The sequence below is a fragment of the Hylaeus anthracinus genome, unplaced genomic scaffold (genome assembly GCF_026225885.1).
Source record: "Hylaeus anthracinus isolate JK02 unplaced genomic scaffold, UHH_iyHylAnth1.0_haploid 12000, whole genome shotgun sequence".
Taxonomy (NCBI): domain Eukaryota; kingdom Metazoa; phylum Arthropoda; class Insecta; order Hymenoptera; family Colletidae; genus Hylaeus; species Hylaeus anthracinus.
In genome coordinates this window covers 8881678-8902719 of record NW_026534347.1, presented here as the reverse complement: position 1 = coordinate 8902719, position 21042 = coordinate 8881678, and the positions used below count along the sequence as shown (strand labels likewise).

At 42.5% G+C, this 21042-nt stretch overlaps 1 protein-coding gene across 3 annotated transcripts in view; it reads left to right on the top strand.

The window, feature by feature from the left end:
- Positions 1-21042, top strand: part of LOC128890145 (epidermal growth factor receptor) — a 232588-nt gene that overhangs the window by 121183 nt on the left and 90363 nt on the right. The window contains exon 1 of one of the 3 annotated variants that reach the window (XM_054148381.1): positions 15836-16921. The exons of 1 other annotated variant lie outside the window; for it this stretch is intronic. The gene's annotated coding sequence lies outside the window, so the exon portion shown is untranslated. Of the gene's footprint in view, positions 1-15835; positions 16922-21042 lie in introns of those variants that run through there. One more of the 3 variants, XM_054148380.1, reaches the window with a different exon arrangement.

Here is a 21042-nt window from a genome sequence, read left to right as displayed (position 1 = left end):
ATCCGCAGAAACGACAATACTTTCTGCTAGTGAAACTTTTGTTTATAACGATCGAAACTAATCGATAGTCACAATTTAACGTGAAACAAATGACAATAGCAGAACAGAACAGTTCATCAATTACTATGTAACCTTGTATTATGCCCTATGATGCTAGAATAATCTGTATTTTGCTCTGTATATGCTCTATTTTGCTGGAATCATTTTGTGACCAAACTGGTAAAATCCCGTGAAAAGTAAAATCTAGAGATATATATCGTTACCACATACACTGTATCGATCATTTTTTCCTAAAATTCAGCTAAACTTAACAAGCCCGAGATGCTCAGTTCTGTCCAATGAGAGATTGTATCCGCGAGTTAGTCAAGCGAAACTGCGCATAGTCAGGATCATGTGCAGTACAGACGAGTGGAAGGATTCGAGGGGGTAACATCCGCGGTTACGCGAGTCCTCGTCCAATATTCACGGCGTGAGAATGCAAACCAAACGTGGAGACTTTGATAGTTCGCGATGATACCAGTGCCCGTGGAATCTGATAATATTCCCTCGGTCTTCCAACCGCGGAAAGGTTAAACGGACAGCGTCGCGGCATTTGCATTTTCAGGTCGGCCGGATAATTGAACCTTCATCTGCGTGGCGGCTTCTGCTCGTTTATGCGACAGTTTGTGTAAATTCTACACTGGAATGTCCAGGTTTATCGAGACATACGCCAATAGACACTGACAGTAAGTTGGTATGACTCTCTAAAGGTGATCGTACGAAGTGTCGAGACATGGGACCACTGTTTCTTTGTTAACCATTCAAGTGTCTATTTTCAATCTGTTATAAGAATAGTAAGCAATATTTGTGGCATTTGAAATAAAAATAAATGAATTTTTTACTAAGAAGAAATAGGTTGATGAAGAGTTTTCATGATCATTTTATAAGTACCAATCTTTTTGTTTTTTACTATTTAGTATTCATTTGCAAAAGTGTTACAAGAATAAGAATGAACAATATTTATGGCTTTTAAAAATTAAAATAAACATGAAGATACATATTAAAATACATTTCAAATAACTTATAACTAATAAATTCTTATCACATTGATGAAATGACCTATATGCACTATAATTTTAAGACAAATATAACATTAATTCTTCATTCCCTAATAATTCAAATCTTTCCAATTGCGTGTATCAGCGTGTATTTAGTCTTAGTATCCCCAGAGCTCAGTTCCTGAATAAGTCCATAGTCGAGCAAGTGGCTTATCTCCTCGTTCAACTGTGACTTCTTCAGGAACCGATCTGGGATGCCAGAAGGTAGTTCCAACACCTCCACTCATAGTTACTCCAGCCACGAAACGCGGGTCAGAAAAAGTCTTCGTTTCTCGGTCGTACAATTCGATGTCGTTCATAAATTTTCCGTGCAAAGCGTTTGCGATTCCGCGCCGAAGATTGATCGACGCGCACGATATCGTTTCAACAACGCGCGCTCCTAATTGATTATTTATGTAACGAGATACCGGCGTTCGTGCATCGAAATTTATGGAGTTTCTTGCGCGATTTCTCGTGCTCTCCCGAATCGTTGGAAATATCGCGGCGAACGTGCCGCGCACTTGCGCAACAACGACGCGCGAAAACATTAATTATCGCGGTAAGTAAGAAACATGGCCGATTAGAGTCACGACGATGATTAATAACGAAACGTACGGGAGAAAACGCGGAGGACAACGTTGCTTTTTGTCCTGCGACGATTCAATAAAGGCTCGCCTCGTTTGCTACGAGCAGAACGCTGCTCTTGCGGAATGATCGTTGATCATGCGTATCGAAATTGTTTGGATTCGTTTATTTTTTTTTATTTATCGGAAATTTGTACGTATTTATTTTCCACTTATCGAAGTCATTGTAGTCTTTACGAAGCGGCAAAATAGGAGAATCAGATTATTTGATACATGTTAATTTATTTTATTAATTAAGTACTACCTTTATGACACCCTGAATATAAAAACGAAATAGTATTAATAATACGTAATAGTAAATATTTACAATTAAAACGATGTATTTAATGAATATATAGTAACTAATAATTAATTAAATAATTCGTTCCTACTGAAGTTAGTACATATACAGCCGTGGTATCGACTTCTTTCTTCCCCCTGCGCCCTCTGTACCTTTTTCTCTTGACCCCATAAGTACAGCGCGATACGTCGCTGAATACCCTGTGGCTCTTATCTCTACTCCAGGAATTTCGTAAGGAGCGCACGGATAAATTGCGCGGGAACCAAGTCAGCGATCGTCTGGGGGGGCCCCCTTGGCCCCCTGGCACTCGTTCCTGGCACCGAAGGTGCGAAGGTTCCCAGAACTTCAACCTGACGATTATCTCGGCGCCCTGGGAGGGAATTGCCCCCTCGAAAATGGACCTCGCCTGGCTAAAGATCTCTCGATCTTGGTAAAATGCAAAGTGGACGTTACTCGGTGAGCTTAAACTCCGATGTGTTATAAGTACGAGCTTATACTCTCGCGATATAAGTGGATGCATTATTTCAATCGAGATGCATTTTTCCAAGTACAGGTTGCGAAAGTTGATAACTGCATGGATCGTAACCGTGGTTCTGACTTTAGAAATGGTGAAATTCTTGATACAGGAAATTTTATTTTAATTGTCATAAGTCTAGAAGTTTTTTTAATGGATTATGTAAAGAATTTGTCTAGAATAATATTACAATAATTATAATAATAGACGTAACGTATAATAATGAATATTAATTTTGTACCGAAAATATGTTTTTTCCTATTTTTCTTTTTTTTGTTATCGCATACTTCTGTCGACTTTTGTAGGACTATTGTAAATACTGTTTCAATCAAATTTACGTGAAACTAGGTTAGTCGTATGTTCACTTAGAGGTACCATTACCTGATACATATAACTATTATCAAGCAATAATTTCTATAGTAATTTTTAACAAATGATCTGCCACGAGGTACATAATCCTATGACGCAAGCTTAGGATCAAGGTCCCGATAAGAGGAAGAGCGATCAAGCGAATTAACGTAATAAGGGTACAATTACGCTAATTAGATCCTTCCACCTGAACGTGGAAGATCCTTGATGAAATATTGGGATTATCCCGTTTCTCTAATCGGCAACCTCGAACGAAATTGAGCCTCTCTCCTCAATAAATTACGTTAGACGACTATATCCCTTTTCATCGAATTTCTTTAAGATTAGGAGACCAAAAATGAACTTGAAATTTTTCATTAACGAATCAAATTGTTTCTACACGCTCTTGAAAAAGATGCACTCAAAAAAATAACACTTGGTTGTTGCTCGTGAAATTCTTGGTCTAGCAAATAATTTTTAAATCACCATTTCAAGATCACCACCTTCTGCATTGATACAAACTTGACATCGATGTAATACGGAATGTAGTACATTTTGAATTTCCCGAGGATTTTGCTGCATCTCAGCAACTGAACTAGTAACTCATTGAGTTAATTCTTCTACGTGTACTTACTGCTGTACTGTACATCTTCTGTTTTAGCGAATATTCTTAATCTAAAAAATTCACGTTCCAAACGTACTGTTCACCTTTCGTCACACGTCATGGATCCATCGACCCCGTTCGGTCCATAATAATGCTCGCAACGCAGTACCCATTTCGCAGAAGTAATCTCGCGAAGGTAAGTTTCGAGTAGCTCATAGTACACGGTGCACCCGAGGTGACTCAGCCCTCCGTCCAAATTGCATACACCTCCGGTGCCCCTCGGGTCTCATCTCCTCATCGGCGTGCTTTGCCTCGATAGTTATACGGGGTACCGAGACACGTATCGCGCCATACGGAAGAGGTAAAGAGAGAAAGGTGAAGGGTGAAGGGACCCCACGAGTGCGTGCTTAGGTTCGCGCACGGAGCCATACGCACCGCGGGCGAAAACAAGGAGAGGAATAGCGGCAATTACCGTCAGCCCGAGAGAGACGGGAATATTCATCATCCGAGGTCATTTGAATACCGCGGTGCCGAGAGGAGAACGAGACAGGCGGATCGACGGAGACCGTGGATTCTCCAGCGGAGCGTAGACGAGGACGAGGAAACGGAACGACGAAGAACAGAGACGAAAAGAGGCGAAAAGACGTCGAACGAAGCAAGACGAGGAACGTGGAAGGACCCGTGATGAAGGGAGACGAAGATCGTTCGTTCCACGTGAGACTGAACACAGGTAAACGAACAACAGGAGGGAGAGGGACCGTGGTCGGGTCCGTAGGAGCGAGGAGCGACGACAGAACCGGTTGCAGAAGAGGTAAACACGCGAAGGTGATGTACCCTCCGTGCCTCTCTTCGTCACTACAAAGTGCCGAGACTTCTTGGGGATTTGGAGTGACGTTCCCGAAAAGTCAGCGAGTTGGCGCAGAGTCGCCGAGGCGGAAACTGGGAAAGCACGTCGGAGATGGTTCGCGTCGCCTTTTCGGACGTGTCGGTTCGAGGCGAACCGGACGGAGCAAATAAAGCGAGGAAGCGAATTTTGAATAGAGAGAGGCGGAGCGTGGAGTATAGTAGGGGGCGAATTTCGCGTGATGGATTTAATAGACGAGGAAAGGTACGGTGGGCCAGACAAGGTGGACAGGTAAAAAGTTACACGAATTCCTGGTTCGAATGGCAGGTGTACCAACTTGTTATTCCGCGATTCGGTTCTTGCGCGAGCCGAGGGTCCAGAAGAAAAGGCTAATGTTTTGATCCAGCAGTGGATTTCACTCACTGCACGTCGTAATCTCGAGACGTATGCTGACTTTTGCTCCAGTTAATTCCCAAAAAAATCCGCCGGACCGGCCGTTTTTCAGCGCCGAAGCGGGTGAAAGTAGCTAGCTCGCTGACTTTTAAACTGCGCTCCCGGCTTTCCCATAAAAAGCTGCCTCCTGTGATTCAGCGTTGCACGGCCGAACATGTGTCAAGAAATTGGCCGGATCGGTGGAAAAAACGATTGAGATCGAAGACAGGCCGCGGCGGAACGTACCAACCGCGAAGGGACTCAGAAAAAAGTTCGAGTCGGTAATATTCTTATTGCGTTTCGTTATTATTCGATGACTTCCATTAAATTATCCTGTCGGTGATCGCGGATTGTTACTGCCTCCATAACTTTCCGCGCCCTATTAAAGTTCGCGATCGCCAATTAACTCGTGATCTCGCGGCATCGATTAATCGGGATTACCTTGGGCGGAATAAATTGATAGGCGATTGCAATACTCACTTCTACTTTTTTTAGTACACGATTTAGGTCTATTTCTTACTCATTCCTAATTGCAGTTGATAATCCTGCAAGTAATGGTGCTGTTTTTATTAGATCGGTGTATGCAAAGTGTAATTTATTCGAAGAAATGAGTGTTGGCTATTTTATTGGATTATTAATCGTCATTGTATATGAAAGAGAAAGTTTTGTAGTTTATTTTCATTGGCTTTACAAATAAAGCATGAATTAAATAATATTTAAAATGTAACAGGAATCAGTAATATCGAATGAAGACAATTTTTTATAGAACACACTTGAATATAACATTAATCTGCAAGCACAATTTCATACAATTTTTTATCAGTAATCCTAAACAAATTTATTTTCTCATTATAAATTTATTTTTGAATAATAACACCAATCACAATTAGTATAATATTCATTTTGAAACCTATTTGTTATTATTCATATCAGAATGACTGTGAACTATGAATACTAAAAAATTAAAAATTACTAAAAGAGTAACCTAAATTCGAACTTACGAATGTGCGTAAAGAATTTTGTCAATTTTATAAATCGTAGGTCAAAGGGTTAAACTGACAAAAACGCCGCGCATTTCGTAGACACCGCACTAATGAATAGCATGCTCCACATCTAAGAGATCACTTTATCGACTGGCAGTAAGATAGAATGTTTATTGACACGCGTCAAAGGGAACTAGTTAAAATCTCGAAGCAACGTCGCGAGGCACGCCGACGCTGTGGTTTTTTGCAGTATTTACGGCCGATGAAGGAGCCGCGCGATTTTAAGAGGAATGCCAGCCATTATCGGTCGCCTTACTCAAGTTCCAAGTAATTTTTAATCCCAGCGCAGCGATATGGCTGAAGCCCGTCCGCGGAATGTCGATTCCGTCGGCGTAATTGAAAGGAGTCGCGCTTCTTGCAGATCCTGCGACTGCGTCCACATTCCTAAACGCGCGACAAATCCTCGTACTGAATGTTTCTCGAACTTGTTCGTCGATTAGTCACGGAGCTTCTGTTGCGGTCGTCTTGCTGGTAAAATCCCCTCGTGTTGTTTACTTCAGTAGGAGAGACCAAAGAATAAACGTACTTTACAGCGTACGCGATTGGGGTTGCATTTTACAATTATCCTTGCTCACAACCTGTCTTCCAAAACAGCATCACTGATTCGCGCAAACAACGAGTAATTGTGTTTTCCTAAAAATTTGTCGAAAGAAGAATCCCGAATGCAAACATCATGGAACAGGAGAGACGAGACATAGGCTTGCAATTAATGCCTCTTCCAGTTAATGAAGCGTCCAAGGTGGTGCAGTTTTGTTTTGTTTTTGCGGCGTTGTCCGTTTCGTCTCGCTGATGAATCGAGAAACAAGAGGCAGGCCTCCTGTGTTTACCGTTTCTTTTCGTTTCCGCAAATACTGGCAGCCGTGGGACGATTCGTAGGAGGCGCACGGCCGAGGATGAGCGAAGGATTCGTTGACTGGCAAGGCTCCTCTTCGTGACGAGCTCGATGGACCGGTGACTATTTGATTTCCTAGTGTCCTTAATTCTCAATGAATGTCTAAAACGTTTTGTTAATGATAGTGGATAGGAACATTTCGAATCGTCATTATCGTTTTACTGGCAAATGTTGAGGACTCTTGGTACCAAGGGAGGATTTATGATTCGTTGTCCACAAAAATTAGGGACAAGCGTTTCAGGGAAGGATGTTCGCACCGCGGAGACGCTCGTTCGATTTTCTACGCGGTGAACAATGGCTCCCGCTGCTAGCACGAAAGCATCGGACAAAGGGTGTATAGACTGAAGAGGAAGAACAAGAAGGCGCGCGAGAACGCCGCTGGACGTGGAGGGCGGGAAAGGAGGGTGAAACGAACAAAATAAAAGGACGATAACTCGAGACGGTGTTATCCTCGCGGCGCATCTTTTGCACGGCCCTGTAGCCAGGTAGATTTATATTCGGCCAGGGCTCCAGTGGCGCGTTATACCTTCATAGGACTCGAAACAATATGGGAAGAGACAGAAACGTATCGTAAGAGAGACAGAAATTTTTGTATTTAACCTTTTGCACTCCTATGTCGAGTGTGACTCAACATCAGTTTTTAAATTGGAAGCTAACTCGAAACCAAATGGGGGGGTTTGTAAGAAAGGAAGAAATTTTTGTATTTAATGTAATGTTGAAGACATTTAGGTATACATCTATGGACGTTTATACTAACAATAAAATTAATAATACAATTAGGAATAAAATTAAGGGATAAATTATATTTGGACAAGGCTCCAGTGACGCTATATGGAGAGTTTTGTAAGAAAGAAAGAAATTTTTGTATTTAAAGATTGAAGACATGTAAGTATACATCTATGGACGTTCATCCTAACAATAAAATTCCTAATGAAATTAAAATTCGCGTTCTCCCACGACCTCAGAAGACAAAATCAATCAGAACAATCAACAGAATCTTCCGTACCGCTATTTGTCAACGTCTGAGAAACAAAAAGACCCCCATTGTTGCTTCGCGAAATAGGTACACGTGTCCAAGCAAACAAGGAAGTGCGACCAGCGTACCCATCCGCTGCAAGTTGTCACATTTAACGGTACCGAGGCGACGGTCCACTCGATGGAAATCGTTCGATCGGGGACTAAAGCGAAATGACGTACAAACGTTCTCGCGTGTCACGGCAAAATCGATGGACGACGATCGCGGAAGAGATTCAGCACGAAAGCGGACACGGCTTGGCGCAAAAATCCGCGTGCCTGTTCGTTGTACGGTATTCGTGGAACGCGTCTTCGAGCAAGTCGTGCAAGCGTCGCGACACGAAACGCGAGCTTTATTCAAATCTCGTCGACCCGTACGATTTTTTTCCAAACGCGAATTCCTCGAGTAGCGGCGCCACTGCGCTTTCCGAACCGGTATTCTCTTCGGGCCCGGCGTTATAGTCGTTCTATGCCCGTAGTACACTCGCAACCCGAGACTCATGGGGAGAATTGGCCGCGCAGATGAGAGAGTCACGGTGCGAGATGGCTCGAGGGTGCCTCGCCACTTTTCGTTCTTCTCCGTCACGCTATGCTCGTCGAACGCCGAGTAAACACAAAGATCTCGTTAGAAAAGCCACGACTCGATTAACCCTTTGACTACGGGACGATTTTTTATGGAAATTCCGAGGGACCAGTCACTCCAAATATCGCCTTATAAAGAACGATGATTTAAATGAAACTTTGCGTGAATGTAAAGCATATTGCATATTGCATATTGTATAATTTATTATTTGCGACGAAGTTGTTCTAATCAATAAATGCGAACATATAGAAAGATCGGTGTTTAACTGGTCGAGAACAACATTGAGAAAGTGCAATCATTTAAACTTTTACCAACTAGGTTCAATAAACTTGTCTTTTATGACAAATATTTGTAGAGAAAGTCTCCTGCAGATAGTACTTGTAGGGTATCGGCGTCGAACAAACTCCTGATATGAGAATCGTACACAGTACGGGTTAGAGTAAAAGAAGTTTTTTGCTGCACTTTAATATTCATGATTTCTGGACTTTACAATTTAATTTAATTTCATTCGCAGCCCCTTATCACCTATTGGGTCATCACACGAAAGTTCATGCCACCTATTATTTTATTATTCATATTAATGTGTGAAATGAACCTTTAATTGTTACTAGAAAATATAATTTTTTTCATTCTACGATTTTCTGTAAGATTTTATTAACACTAAACCTACCGACATTTCATTTGCACCTATTTCTACCATGATCGATCAAACGACTGGTCCTAAAGACACATTCTTCAATTGGATGCAAAAATATTTCACGTCGTACTAGATTCAATAATAAAGAAAACAATTGTATACGATTGATGTATTGTATACGCGAAGTATTCACAAAAGTTTATAAATAACAATCAATTGACTGGTTGGTGTTTAGTGTTAAATGAACCGCACAAATCGATTAACTCCATAAAAGATAAAGTTGAGAAATACGACGAAATAATGCACATAAATTCAAATAAATATTGAAAAGAAGTTCTTTCCTTTTCAGCGAAGTTATTTTAAATACAAAAATTTATGTCTATGCCAAGTGCTTTGACACTTGAATTAAAAATTTCTCAAATAGTTGAGTTAATCGATCGCAGTGAACGGTTCAAATATGAACACAACTCTGTGGCTCGAGCATACGCGATGATGTAATACAAATCCTACACAAGTCGACAGTTCCGTCCAACGAGGAAATATCTCTCGCGTCCAACTTGTTCTCGTTTGACACCGATCATAATCTCTGGATCTACTTTTCGGCTACGGGCCATTTAGGAACGGACGGGCAGCGTGAACGTTAAAATGGTACCACGCGCGAGCCAAAGCGAGGCTGACCCCCGGAGGGCAGATCGTTTCGTGGAATTCCCGGCGTATCCGCAACGCGGATCAAGACAATAATTCCGATCGTAAGGACGACGATGACGGCCATAAGGAAGCGCAAGATCAATCTCTATGGTGGCTGCTCGGACGTCAAGCGGGACAGGGCCAAGCTCGTATCTCGCGCTTCGACGCGCGATTTACAGCTGGCGCGTTGCTTTATTCGCCAACCTGTTCTCCGCTCCGATGCTTGCCGTAGGAACGCTGGAACTCGCATTCCTCTTGCAGGATCGTGCGTTCCCCGTGCGCGAATCAGATAAAAGTGGCACTGGAAAGTATACGCCGCGGCCAGCGACGAGGACTTTGAAGAATCGGCGCGGATTCTGGGGATACCGCGGCGCTGGAGCGCGGGTGCGTTATGCTCCGGCGAGATTTTCGATAACGATAGAACCGCATTAAATTTTCCACGACTCTTCGTACGCCAACGGAGCGTCGATTACCGCGTATCTACGTTCGTAGAAGACAGAAAATTGCGGGTGCCGTTCCGTCGAACTCTGACCTTCGCCTTACTTAACTCGAACGATCCAACGGTGAGGTTAATTCATCCTTCTCATCCTTGGAGAACTGTGTGACTTTTCCATGCACAGTATGCTACATGGTGGTCTTCAATCTGAAGAAAGACACGCGTTTAGTGGGTTTTTCGTTGATATTAATCCTTTCTGATCTGGCGTCTACAATTGAAAAAATTACCGACACTATCTTTTAAGGGCGAATGCCCTTATTTGTGCACACGAAGAAAGACCAGTTTTCCTCAAAACCTACAGTATTATGTTCTTCTTTTATATTTTTCCATGATAATTTTAGTCCAAGTTAACTCTGAAAATTAAATTACATTAGAAATTTAGTGGAATAATAATTCGGGTCTGAAAGTGTTAATATACTTATCGATTAGGTGGTGGATAATATTACACACTCCAATTATTAGACTGCGGAAGTTTATGGATTTATGGCAAATCATAGTATACCAACCATAATATGCATATTATTCTGTTTAAAAGACAAGACATACTTTCATTTAAGTTTCAATTCGTTTTCTATACCAATGAAAACATGAATTTTCATGAACATCAGCTGCCTAATAATCACATTTTCTGTACTAATAATAAATCCTATTCTAACCGACCATTATCGAAGCAACTAAAATGCAGCAGCTTTCGTCTAATTCATTGAAAATACAAACCGCTACTTACATTCCTACAATCAGTCACAGTGGATTAATTAATACACTAAGCAGTAAGAACGCGTAATATTTATTTTTCCCTCGCGTGCAAGGACATACAAGACACAGTCCGGTCAATTTTGCATTCGTCACAGCCAGTAGCCATTAATTCAGCGTCGACTTCGTATTCATTACATCAACGCCAACTGAATGAAATTCCAACATAATTAGTTCACGATTATATCGTCGTCGAAGCCAGGCGGCATGTTCAGCTTCGTTCGAGCGAGACTTTTCATTTAATTGCACGTGGGGGACCGCGGCGAATTTTTCAAGCGTTCCGCAAAGAGCATAATTTCGTCATCCACGCGTTAGATCGAGCCACGGAGTTTCAGCGAACCGCGAGCAAACGAGAAAACGAACGGGAGAGGACGAGGAGTGGGTCCAGCTCGAAGGGTGGGCAACGGAAGGGGACAAATTCGTCGACAGAGGGGAGGAATCGAAAGATGAGAGCAGGAGAGGTTATATCGTGGCTAAATTTAGGCCCACGCGCACATAAAATCACCTGTTCGTTCCTGGCGAACTCGTGCGATCGCCATTATCGTCCCGCGGCAACCTGTGCGTCCGATAATTAGCGTCACCGTGAAAAGTGAATCGCCATTTTCTGAACCAAGTAATCTCGAGAGGCCCAGCGAATCAGATTGGAATTCGGCGTGTTCCTGTTTTACGTACAGGCAATCGAAATTATTCTATATATATATATGTCGAATTCAGTAAACTCCTCCTTTTCAAAGTCGGTTAATAAACACAACTTGTTTCAGTGTTGGGAGGCGTAATACGGACGTAATAAAATGCTTCTTATACGTTTTATTTATTACTGTTTACGAGGGTAATACTCATTGTCATGAAAAATTTTATATATGAACGTCTTTAGTTTTGGTTGGTCATCTTTGGATATATTAAGTGACAAATACATATGTTTTCAATAGTATACTAGATTAGAACGTTTAAACAAAATAAGGGTGCAATTTACGATGAAGATAGACATATCGTAATTAAAAAGAACTTTTTGAAACGATACAGTAAAATTTATTCGCATCCCTTAATTTCCAGCATTTAAAAAAATTCATTCTCTTTCACTTCTACACAATGTCCAAACAAAAATTAAAACTATATATGCTCAATTTCTTTGCCCATTTGTCTTGCTCCTCCCAAAATACCGAAACCATTGTGGTCCAAGTTTGAGGTTCCCCAAAACAATTTTTCAAATGTCATTACATAGGTTTCGCTTTCGCATCGAAAACGGCAGGATTGTCGATTTAAGCGATCGTTAAAGATTCGCAGTGGATTCCTGAGTCGTCCTTCGAGGAAGTCGAGAGCCTCGCCGCAGAAGGAACAATCCCATCGATGAGCCAACCTTCGAACAATGACAAATGGAATCAGAATAGGTTGTTCTTGCTCCTAAATTTTGCAGCATTGTTCCCGGCGTTGTTGTGCCTGTTAACGCGACTGTGTCTCTCCGCGGGGGCCCTTTTTGTGGGAGTGAAGGTTCCACCGACGCCAAACAATGCCATAGGAATAGTAAAATCACTCGAAGGGTACAATGCCGCGTCAGTGTTCGAAGTGAAAAATGTCAAGGGTGGCCCGAGGGTGATCTCTGAGAGGATCGAAACGGAGCATCGGCAGGCACCTGCTGACAACCGAGAAGCCACCCCCCCGAGCGTGGCTTTCTCGAGTAGTCTATAGGAAAACCCTGGCTATCATAGTTCCCTCAGGTACTCCAAAAAATTTCACACGAAACCTATTCGAAATCGAGAAAGTTTGGGAAAGTGACAAGTATCGATCTGGGGTGTCTCATTGCTGTCCGTAATTAAAATAATTTAATGAAAACTTGTGATAGGTAACGAAATTTTATTTGATGTGATGTAATTAAGTAAATGGTTTTTGTATGCTTGCTAAAAGTCAGTTTCAATGGAAACTTTATCGTTCGAGAGGAACACGAGATTAATATCTTAGTACTCTATTGACGTTAGGATCGTTTTGGTAAATATAGATTGGCTGCTTCAGAGAAATTTTGCAGATTACCTTTCGTAAAAGTAATTGTATATGTTTTAAATTCTTCTTGAATTTTTTAATGAACAAATTTTAATAAATGCAACCGTTTGGATATTTATGAATTTATTTTTTATTCTTCTTCTGAATTATCCTCAGTACGCTTTGTAAATATAACAAAAAATATTGATGTATTTATAACTATTAGAGTAGAGCGGTTCTCTTCATTATTACTAATCGAACTTCTTATTTAGATTTATATCACGTACCGATAAACATAAAAAAAGAGAATCGAAAACGGAGTAGTCATACTAATATACATATAATATAACATAACATATAATAATATACATATAGTATAATATACATACTAAAATAAATGATTCAGACTTCCAAGACTTTCAAGACTTACAATTTGCACTTATCAACATTATTCGATGAATTCTGTTATTTTTATTTCAAATAGGGTATCTAGAGACATGAAAACTAGAAGTCTAGAAAAGTAGAGAATATTTCCTTTATCTGGTCAAAAAGAGCAAACACTAATCCAAATATTACCACAAAAAGCTCGTTCTTACCAACCGACAAAGAATACTTGTATCTATTGATGGCTAACATCGAAATCACACACTTGTCTACCTCTTACTTTTCGTCACTGTAAAAAATGGGAACTCGGCCGGCCGTAACTCTATCAGAAGAGAAACGAATGTTTAACCAGAGCCTTGTGCTTTCTTCATCCCGGAACTACGGTCGTTTACGTTTAACATTCACATTTTTGAAGGAATCCCCGTTATTTTCACGTCAGCCTGGTATTTCGCTTCGACCTTTAGTTCCATAGAACCTCCGCTTCTTTCTTTGCTCGCCGACTAGCAGCGTTCTCGCTTCGAGGCGCAACCTCGGAGGATCTCTCTCTATTGACGATGCTTCGTCCAAGCGCAATGCGTTATTGCAGATTTATGGTAAAGGACTCTCGCGTGCCTCGCGGAAAAAGCGACAGATCGGTGGAATCCTCGAGAAAGTGCAATCTCGAAAAGACATCTTCCAAGAAACTCCACCGATTAGCAGATTCTTCTTGGAAACCAAGCACTATGTATTTTCGCGCCTGGCTAAGGTGGCTTTTACGTAATTCAACGTAGAGTACAGCGCGAGCGAACATTTTCACGCTTTTAATGCCAGCAGACGCTGAAACACGTCTTATGTAAATGTCTGTGTGAAATACAGGAAATTAATTTTTATCTTTTATTTTATACAACGTCTTCATTACGCTCTCCGTCCGTCCTTCTAGAGAGGTTAGGTTTTTATAACCCGTATGCAAAATTTAGAAATTTATCTTTATCGTTTATTTTGTGCAATATCTTTATTATGCTCAGTAAGAGAAGTCTCAAAGTTCGAAAGTATAATGAACTGACAATGAACTCTTTGATCGCGGGACGATTGTTGCTGGAAATTGTAAGAGGCGTAGACGTGTGAATTTAAAAAAAAATATCAGCTAATTGGAAATTATAAAGACGGATCTTTTTTATATTTACAGTTTCTTCGTAAGACGTTTAGTTTCAAAAATAAAAATTAAAAACTTAAAAGACCTGCTGTTCTGATCCTGTTGCTGTTGTCTTAAGCAAAAAAAAACAACAGCCGAACAATCGAATTTAAAAAAAATATCATTTTACAGAGAATTGACAAAAGGAAATTTTTCTATATTTAAATTGATTTAACTAATATAAACATTTCTCTGAATCCATTTCTCGAGGGCGTATATACACGCTCTTTGGAGTCAAAGCGTTAAGAAACAAATGACTAAACAGCGTTTTATAAAAGAGACACCATAGATAAAAAAAAATCCACGATAATTTATCAAAGAAAGGAGATAAATCGTCAAATTTACGAGTAGGTATTCCAAATAGGTCATTTACGACTCATCGATCAAATAAGTGAGCCGATTTCGTGGAATTCAAATAAATGCACGTATATTCGATTGAGTCTCAAGTTTCAACGGACGATTCAACGTTTGCAAGCAAAACGCTAGTTTATTGACGCGCAATATTCGATAAGATACCGCCTTCGAGATTCTCTACCTAACCTGCAGCTGCACTAGGAAGCCTCGGGAAGGTCGCAGTTTCGCCCTAGAATCGATTTCGCGATAGTCTCTAACAAAAAGCTTCTCTGGAAACGTTTACGGTACACCTCTGGTGAATGTTGATCACCATGGTCCAACGGCCACGCGTCGAACACGAAATTGGAGCAATTCGTGAAATCGAGGTTTTGGTCGAGAATTTCCAAAGTACACGGAACAATGCACAGAAAGTCTAATGGAGGTGCAGTGAAAATTCAGAACACTCTACTAATACAATGAAAATACAGTGAAAATTCAAAATACTCTACTAATACACGGTTGAGACAATTTCACAAGACGACCACCCCACAGGGGCTCCTTCAAAACCTCATTTTCCGCTCGATGCACCGGCGAATTAGTCGATTAAGGCCGAAACTCAGCCCCCATTCTCGCCCCCATCCTCCGTCGCGGCAGACACTCGAGGAACACATGTTTTTTTCCAAGTCCAGATGCACCGTGCGCAACCCTCAGGTGTAGAAGACCGAGGGGGATCATGCGTGGCCGTGCATCCACACTCTGGAAGCGTTCCGCGTAGCGACAAAGGCCCCGTGAGTCCCAGCCCCCTCTTCATGGGTCCCTCGTGGCTTGGGGGCCCGCGTATATACCTAGCCGTTCTCTACCTGGCTAGAGCAGCGGAGTAGAGAAACCGAGCGAGGCACGAAGAAGGACGAGAGAAGTTGGCGGCGAGGTGAAAGAAGAAGGAAGGTGAGAGTCGCGGAGGCGCACAGGTAAAGGTGGTGGGGAGGGAAGGATAGGAGTTGTCTTCTGGCTGGTAAGAGAGGGGCGGCGAGGGAGGCGAGGAAGTCTGACGGCAAACGAAGAAGAAGAAGGTGGAGAGGCACTCCGGTGGTGGCGACTCCGATGCCGACGGTGGTGGTGGCGGTACCAAAGAGCTCGGTGGTGGTGGTAGAAGGTGGAAAGGGAGAGGCCCGAAGGTGCAGGAGAGGCGAGGAGAGACTCCTGGCCAGCGTGGACCTGTACGTCGTTGCATGGCCGACCTGGAGACTCGCTCTCCGCAAGGTGAGACGCGCGGACCGAAGAGGAGGCCTCGAAAGATCGGCAGGAATTCTCGTGAAAGCCGCCTCTCTTCCTTTCTCGCGTGTTGTTTGACGCTGCGCGCTCTTCCTCGCGCTGTTACACCGTGGAATCGCGAGTGATCCGTGAAACGACGGTGTGTGCCGTATCGTGAAATCGTCGTACGGTCGTTTAACGTTAACGTCGACGGCTCAGCGACGTGGGTGGATACTCGAGTATCATCCCAGCCGGTGGACAGACGACGACGAGTCCTCGACGAAGGGAGCACCCCGGACGCGTTGACAGAGGGAGGCTAGCGAGGGCCCTGGGGTATTGTTGTCAGCGGAAACAGGTTGGCCAGGAACGAAGACGATAAACTTTCGGATTTTATGCGCTGGAAGGAACGACGCAGGAATTCGTTTCTCTCCCGTGGTCGCGGGGAACTCGAAACGGCCGAGAACGGGTTCGTGGAAGCGATGCCAGGCGGACGCAGAGTGCGGCGTCAATGTGTTTGACAGTGATAACGCGTGCGCGCGTACACCTCTTATCGGCCGCGTAAACTCGATCTCGCGTGGCACCGTGATCAGTTGATCTCGCGGACGTGCCCGTCCGGAGACGTCTGCTGTGGCTTATTTCGCGCGTGTCCGAGCGTCTCGCGTGACCACCCCGCGCCTTTTCGATCGATCGACGATCCTTATCGGTGGTGATCCACGTTTCCCACCCCGGGACAACGTGCAAGCTTTTCCTAACGAGGGAACTTGGTTGACGTGAAAGTGCAATAACGGAGTTATCGGAACGGATGCTTCGAATGTTCCGTGTGTTGTGCACGCGATTACGATAACACCGGGGACACGCTTGTTTTGAAAGTGAACGTTCGTTTCCTTGAAGTTTCGTACGTGCAGCGTGCCGAATGCCTCGCCTTGGATATTTCGTCGACCGAATGATCGCTTCTGAATCGGTGAGTGACTTTGCACGAACGGATCTCTCGCACCGGTGCGTCATTTTCGACATGGGCGGTTGGAGTGTCTGTGGGACGTTAGAGCAGGATCGCTAAAATGTTTAGGGTGTCCAATATGATCCTTTTGGGGGTATAGAGTATCGCTAATTTGGAATATACTGTTTTTATGCAGATATTATGCAATAGAAATTTGTGTAAGGTTAGAGTAGCGACACAGTCCAATTCATATTTTATGAGTGAAAATATTTAGGTTATATAGTTTTTATAGGTGTGGAGTGTCATCACTTTAGAATATACTGATATTTAACCACAATTTTTATGTAACCATCAAGTCTGGTTTATGTGTTGTCGACGAAAACAATCCAGGTCTGTAGTATCAATACATAATTACCAATTAATTATTGTCAGTAATTTGGAGTCTTATAAACGAAATCTGGCAATAGATAACACTATCATTCGTGGGGATTATTTTATGCTGCAAAATGTGGCCATTTGAATAGTCAAAGAACCACCCCTATATTTAACATTTAGACTCAAATAGTTTGAATTATATGTATCCATAGTAATAATTAAGTAATATTTAGAACAGATTCCTTTTTCAAATACCAGTATATCATACACACAGTCGATCCCATAAATATTGGTACCCTCTATAACTATTGAAGATGTTCGACTACATTATATAACAGTTTTTATATTAATAAATGAATTCTTCATTATAAATATGTATATGAATAAGCTTATATATTTATATATATTTATATATATTAGGTTGTCCCGAAAGTTTCTTTCGCGAGTTGCACTCAATTATTTTCTATTGCCTATTATATAAACAAACAATCTAATTTCTTAGACATTGATGCTGTAACAGTAATGAAGCGAAATGAATCGTACACAATTCAGTAATGTAACATAAAACATACAATATTGTGTATATATTAATTAGTAATAAAGCGAAAGAAACTTCTGGGACAACCTAATACATGAACATGTCTATGTAAAAATACACTTGGAAACATGAAACCTACCATTTAATTTAAACAAATTTCTTCAATAGACATAGAGACGTCATACGTTGTCCATTTAATTTTCTGTGATTTCTGTACATTGTTAATACAGCACGTTCTATGCATCCTTGTATGTAATCCTGTACAGCATTAGAATATTAAGCTATGAACCACAACCTCACTCTAAAGACATTCGATATCTCCAATATCTTCACCAACACGTTCGTCTAGTGTTTACCCAAAGATCAATCTTCCCATGCATCTTCCACAGAATATTCCTCAAGTTCAACGCCTCCTTCGAGCGTTATCTATCCGAGGCCACGAGTTCTCCCGACGTCTAAGTCGTCTATGGCAGATCCGACGTGTTCGCTCGGCAGTGGCGAAAGTTTCCGGAGAAACGACAGTCGAGACGGTCTCTCCGGTCCGGTAGATCGACACGCCTTAACTTTTCTTGCGTACATTCTTCCTCCGTGCAACACGGGACCCGGGGTATCCACGTCCGACGTCGAAGCACGCTTTTGCGCGTTCCGTCCGCCGAAACGCGGCTCGGTCGCGCGCGTTTTCTGTAAAAACTCCGGCATACCGTGGTCGCTTTTCAGCCAAAAGATTTATAAAGGTGGCGTGTTTCTTCCTCGGAATCGCGCGGAGCTAGACTTTCACGTACGCGCACCGACGCACGTTCCTCCCATAAATTCTGGCCCCCAAACGTAAACAGATCCGCGGGAACCATTTGTAGCCTGTCGCGGATACTACGCGACCAGATATATCGGTTTTTATCCGGCGGCCAAGCTCGGCCAATCGCTCTTGATCATTTTGACACCGTGACGGAGAAAAAGCGACCCTCGCGATCTGAATTAGCACTCGACCGACCTTACTCCGATTTCGCGCGGTCGTGCCGCAATCCGATCGCCTTGTCAGAGGTGTATCGCGCTTAGGAGCTAACGGTGAATTCGATACAGTCGCTATAAACACGCCTGACCTCGGTACATCTGCGCGTTTACCCTCCGCGCCGTGAATTGTATTCCGTTCTCCGAGGGGGACATTGTTTCACGGTTAACCCTTTAACCTGTAACAACGTGTGAGATTCGAGGTACAGAATTTGAGTTGTAGGGGAGGAATTTCTTCGAAATTTGAAGAACGTAGACCGTTTACATAAAACTCACTTCGATACGAGTCGGATGTTTCTTTATTACCACAGCCGTCGTCAATACGGCAAGGGGGACAAGGAAACTTCGACAATCAATGCCTTGCAATTTGTCTGCAGAAAAAACGTTTGGCCCATAAAGTATTAACATCTAACTCTTACATACAAATCGGTTTCACTCGCAAATCATAGAATATTATAGAAGAGAAGCAACAATATCCTTATCCTTCAAGTTCGTTCTTCCTCGAATACACTTTGCACCGATTGCGTTCATGAGATCTCAATCACTGGGACGCGACAAAGGGACACCGCCTTCTTTCCTTATTCTTTCTCCCTTATCTTCCTCCCTCGATTCTTTATTCGCGCGTACCTCGACGTTCCTTTTTTAAATTTCGCCTTTCGTCATCGACTCCGCGAGCTCCGTGTCGAACCGACGTTACGAGCAAGATTTGCCTGTTCCCCTTCGATGTGCCGCGTTCCAATTGGCTCACGGACTTATTGCACACACGGTGGCCGGTCGAAAAAGAAACTTCGTGTCGATAACCAGGCCTTCGGGCACGCGAATTGCACAAGCCTGGAATTTCTTCTTCGCGGTCTCCCCGGGACCTCGAGCGCCTAATGTTTGCGGGATCGTTAGTAGCCGCCGGAGACTTGAACGCCGGGGTAAGAAGCCATCGGCTTGCGTTGGCGGCAAAACGCCAGTTTCGAAAACATCGGCCCGCCGAGCATGTGACATCTGCCACTGCACCGGACCATTAGGTGGCTTACCTTTTCAAACCTCGAGACCCACGGGGAAAACCTAGCGCTGTCCACCTTTTCTTCCTCTGCTCTTCCCTGTGACCTACCCTTTGGATGCTGCGGCCACTGAGTCTACATGGGAAGCTTCTGTTTATGGATTATTCGTTGCTCCGTACCATCGGCAGGGATGAAATTGGGATCATTTCTTTTGGTACTTCTCCGGGTATTCTGAAAAGGACTGCGATGTAGGTGAATCGTATTTCTGAGAAAGCGAGACTCTTTGTTAGGAGAAAAATAATTTATATTACAGGTAGGGAGTAGAACGTAAGTGTACACCCCCGCTCAGAAGCACATGAACTCTTCCTTAATAAAAATAAATATTTAGTACTTGTAGGGGAGGAACTCTTTACAATTTGGAAGAGGATAGGTGTAAAAATAAAAACCAGTGAATTCTTCCTTACACGGCCGATGTCTGTATTCCAATCATAACTGTCCCTCGCCTCGCCGTTCGGTCGTATTTACTTGTGGCAAAACAATAGCGAGGGGGGGGGGGCAAGGAAAGTTCGGGAGTATTCCCGAACTTAGTATACGTTACAACCTTAGGTTATATATATACATATACATACATATATATACATATACACGTTATACGCTTACATACTAATTCTACGCAATTTGTATAAAATGATAGGTTTCATGTTTCTAAATCAATGTTTCGTTATAAATATATGTCCACGAATAAACTTTACACATGTACATATTTATAATTAAAAATTTATTTAGAAAACATGACATCAATCCTTTAATTTAAACGAACTTCTTCAATGAACACTGAAGGTACGAATACTTATGCGACTGACTGTATTTATTTCTTGACACCAACATCAAAATAATCCCAAATAAATCCACACTTGAGAGCCCCAGAAGTCGAATAACCACGTTCCTCGCGAATCTCTAAGAATATAATTCCCTCATCCAACAAACTCTTTGTAACTAAACTTCTCTCGTCCGCATAGTGGCTATTTTCAGCGCGTCTATGTTTCAAAACTGCACTTTTCTCGATACAATGGACCGCATAATTGTCAGTCACCGCGTTTCTCGGAACGACGAACGTAGAAGGTGCATGGGCGAGTTCACATGTCGCGGTGGAAAGAAATTTATTCCGACGTAGACAAAGTCGGAAATGTCGGCGCATAATTCGTTGAAATGCACTAAACGAAGCCGATTAGGTC